This window comes from Neoarius graeffei, chromosome 3 (assembly GCF_027579695.1).
Source record: "Neoarius graeffei isolate fNeoGra1 chromosome 3, fNeoGra1.pri, whole genome shotgun sequence".
NCBI classification, from domain to species: Eukaryota; Metazoa; Chordata; class Actinopteri; order Siluriformes; family Ariidae; genus Neoarius; species Neoarius graeffei.
In genome coordinates, this window is record NC_083571.1 from 91,170,426 (window position 1) to 91,175,037 (window position 4,612).

Genomic DNA, 4,612 nt, shown 5'->3' on the forward strand with positions numbered 1-4,612 from the left:
AGTTTAATTTTCGGCGATGATTCATCCAACTTTACTTCCTGTTTTATGTACAACAGGAAGGCTACAAATTAAGCAAAACAGGCTAAATTAAACTAGCTAACAATAAAGCATCGGGGCTCTTGCCTAGGATGAACACACACATGCATACTTCAACCATGAAAGTGAAACTTAATTTATATCAATGTGCGTAGGCTACGTCCTGTTTTATGTACAACAGGATATAAAAATGCATGCAACAATGCACCTCTCCTAATGTTTGTCAAGCTATCTAAAGAGGCATAACTTTAAACATTTATAAGGAACAGAACACACTTGAACAAGTTCTTAGAAACATTTTATGATTTATTTATAATTTATAATTGTGGCCTATTCCTCCTGCGGCGCAGACACCTGTACATGGAAACAGAAAAACATAACCAAAATTAATTTGATGCAGCATTGATAAAGAAAGTCAGCAGTAGGCTATGGGTTTCTAAATGCCACCCTACCTCACGTCTCCTCATCCCTCCCTCTCTCTCTGGCGCATACTTAAGCCACTTCTTGATTGCGTCACTAAAAGTAGCGTGTGTGCTCCCTGGCAGCTGCTTTTGTAGAGCATCTGAAAGAAAAAGAACAAAACAACATTGAGACTTTGCATGGTGATAATTGTTAAAGTTTGAGTTGTTAAGACTATGCACGTCACACTCTAGTGGTAGGTGGCAAGTAATGGTACTAGTACAGAAAATATATGTAAAAATCAGAAACCATAGATGTGAATCTTGTGACAATTTAAACGGGATTAAAAAAAAAAAAACATTTTAATTTCCCCATTGACACAAAGCGGAAATAGAAATGCCACTACTGGACCGTTCGTCACTCAGTCAGCCTCCCTGGACTTGCCTGCACACCTGCTTTTTCTGAGTAAGGCGCTTGGTGAGTTTCTTAATCCTTTTTAATCCTTTGCATCTTTCACAATATGTTTGTCGTTGTCGTTATAATTGTAATGTTACAGTTAGTGAAGGAGTTATCAAAGAATGTTTAGAAGTAGTGTGCAAGTACTTGCGACAGCTTACTATATTTTAATCCTCTTTTACAGCTTTGTGCACATGCATAACCTACCAAACAGGACATCATGGATCTTGGTGTCCTTAAACGCAGTTTTTTCCCCCTTTCCAGCCCAGTTAAATTGGCTGGCCAAGCTGTTGACCAGGAGGCTACGCAGCATCCGCCTCACTGTGACCCCTATGTTGGTTCCTCCACAAAGGGCTAAGGTAGACACCTGATAGAATAAAATGTGGCATGAAGACAATAATGAGACAATAATGAGGCTACACAAAAGAACAGGTCAGCTCAAAACGACATGCGACCTAGGCCTACATGCTCGATTTAAACGCTAAGTTTTCACACCAACGCTAAGTTTTCACTCCAACAAGACAACTACTTCGACTCGTTTTTCGATTGAATAATGCATCTGCATTGTTGTTGTTTCAAATGGATACTAGTTGAGGGAAATTTCTCCAACGCGTGATATGACTGAAGTTCATCATAACTTCTTAAACTGCTTGAAATTGTATTCGAAATTCCCTTTATTAATAGTGACTGAATAATGGTACGTACCAGATGTCCAGGGATGAATGAAAATGTAGCGTGGTCCAGTGTTTTTCTCAATGTTGTTTCAATGGTCCAAGCGTAACAGCAGGCCGATCCACAAGAGAGTCGCGATCCAACCAAGTGGTGTGGGAGTTTCACGTGCACCCAGGTATATAACGAAAATGACGTCATCCAGTAAACAGCAGTGGTAATCGCACTGCATTATGGGACAGCATGGGACATCCAATGACATATCGCTACGTATACGTACTGGCCCTTTTTTATATCATGCCTTGAAATGAAAGTCAATACAACAGAGATGAGACACCGGGTATGAAAGTAACACCAGGATAAGTTGTAACACCACCATTTCCACCAGTTAGGTATAAGATGCAGGTTTTGTAACACTTTCAATCTTCTTAGAATTAATTTATGATCATCTTGGAAATGTTAAGTTATTTGCAAAAAAACTTTCAAAGATAAAAGGTCAAATCCATTGCTGAGTTAAGAAAGTAAACTGGTTTTTGTTCCTTTTTTTATCATTTACTTATCATTATCACTTATACTTATATCATTTACTCGTATCTATGTGTAAGCAGGATAAGACAAACAGTGGCAATTTCAGGCCCGTAGCCAGCATTTGGGGGGGGGGGGGGGATCTTTTTTTCCCCAAAGGTGGACTTCATCTGGCCCCCTACTCCCGTACCCCCCAAATACACGAGCACACTTCAAATCTTCTAATTTAGACATTTAAAAAAATGTTCTACAACACTCTAGCCTAGTGACTTACCAGTAACAAAATAGACTTGAAGTATTCAGATCCGCTCTGCATAAAGCAGCTAAATCCTCTCTCTGTCTCCTGGCAGAAAGCTCCTTAGTTTGCTCCCCTTGTGTCTCAATCACAGCTGGTATTCTGTAGAAAGACTTCTTTTCACCTTTCCCATCAGCTTTGTTAGAACACCCTAACACAGCACAAAAGTTTACCATTGTAGGTTTTTGATGAACCAAGTGGCTCGTGGGTTCACATACCGCGCGCTGCCGTTATTTCCCCCTAATCACGAGTTTGTTGGTCTTCCAATATGGTGCAGGGTTTGTTTACTTCCGGTTTCGGGTGACGTCAGTGAAAGGGGTCTAATGGGGGCATTACCGCCACCCACTGGATTGGGGTGTAAAGCAGTCTGAACAAAACGTGTAAACATAAACATAGGAGAAATGAACCCGTTTTTCTAACTCGTCCTCACTTAGTCTACTTTTCTTTTTTGATTAGTCTGGATTTGATATTGTAAATTTAAATGTGAATCAATGTATATTCATTGGACATGAACAAATGAATAAATCTTGAGTAATCTTGAGGGGCGTGTGTGTCCGGGGGGGGCGGGATCGAACGAACCCTCCGATCCCCCCTGGCTACGGGTAGTGTTGCCACCTGTCCCGGTTTTTCCTGATTGTCCTGGATTTTCATGGTCTGTCCCGGAAAAAAAAAAAAAAATCCGGGACACTGAATGTCCCGGTTTTTTGTACATGATGGGCAAAATGTGTATTTCAACTTGCGAGCCAGCTGAGAACCAGTCTGCTTTTCCATAGCTCGCCTGTGCTAAGCGCCACTAAGCGGAGCCACGTCATCACGTCGCTGAATACGTCATTACGTCGCTGTATATGTCACTTACATCGCTGTATACGTCAGTTACGGCACTACGTTTACATAAACCTTGGCACGAATATCAAAGCAAAAACACGGAAGAAGCAGCAGTAACAACAACAATAATAATAATAATGGATGACTTCGCGTTTGTACAGCTGCTGCTTCTCGGCGCTTAAAAATGGCGATCTTTCGTGGTCTTGTTATTGTTGATGGTCTTAACAACTCCGCCCCCCCGCTGATGTAAGCAGTTCTTTCCTCTGGCCCAGCAGAGAGTTGGTGCTAGCCTGGAACCGGCTTGGACTGATAAAAGAAACAGACTCTGTTGCAATGATGAAGGCTGAGCTTCAAGTCAGGCTAAACTTTCAGTTGTCCTGTACTGAGTTCAAGACATTCATTGAAAATCAGCCAGGACTCATAGCAGCAGCAAAGAAAAACACCAAATATAAATGGAAGATTAGGTAAGGTTTTGGTGAATTAAATGAAATAGTGTAGTGTAGTACATACTCCTGTATGTACTGTATGTGCCCAGTTATATCAGTTACATGTCCTCCTATGTATTTGTTTAGCCAAGAGCAGCAGAGGCATAGGCAAGCACAAGCAAAGCACACACCACACTCTAAGCAATCAGGTAAGCTGTTTGACACCACACCTTACATTGTTACATTCAGGTATTCTTAGATACAATGAAAAATTAGATTATTTATTTTTATTCCACATAAGCAAACAAACAGAACTTAATTATGTATTCCCCTTTTACCTGTGCCCACTACTGCCCCCAGGTGTCCACAACCAAAAACTGTTGGAAATAAACCAAAATACTGAAGACCTAGCCTAGTAAACTAGACCCACCCGCCTAGCGGCCAAAAATATTTTTGCCTAGCGAATGGGTCTAGCCTCGCACCATGTAAACAAAAACACTCCAGGCATCAAATCGTGCCCGCCAATCACAACGCAAGGTTTTTGTTTGGATTCTTTGGGTGGGCTTTTGCAGGAGTGACGACAAAGCTGCGTGACGCTGGAGAAAGCGCAGCAGGAAAGATGGCTACGGCTAGTGAACAGCGCGCGTTTGACTCCGCTTTGGAATCAGTTTTAGAAGAATTAGACTTGGAGTTTTCGTTGAAACATGAGCAGGAAGAGGCTCTCCGCTCATTCCTTTTCAAGAAGGACGTTTTCGCTGTTTTGCCGACCAGCTATAGCAAAAGTCTGATCTACCAGCTGGCTCCGCTTGTAGCCAAAAGGATGGGGCTAGTTTGTGCAGTACGAAGAATTAATAAACAGCTTTGAAACATTACTTTTTGATTGTTTCTTATTTTCCCGTTATTTTAAATTTAAGGGAAATTATTTCACCAAACACCACTAAATAAAAACTCTCAAAAACAGTTTAAGCAAACCCTTGAAAAA

The 4,612-nt window shown here is 41.2% G+C and overlaps 1 long non-coding RNA gene across 1 annotated transcript; it reads left to right on the top strand.

Annotated features, from left to right (window-relative positions):
* The first annotated feature begins 3,547 nt into the window (after window positions 1–3,547).
* LOC132882968 (uncharacterized) lies at window positions 3,548–4,123 on the top strand. The gene is made up of 3 exons (XR_009654267.1): window positions 3,548–3,669; window positions 3,778–3,839; window positions 3,991–4,123. It is a non-coding gene; the product is annotated as an uncharacterized LOC132882968 (long non-coding RNA).
* Window positions 4,124–4,612: the final 489 nt, after the last annotated feature.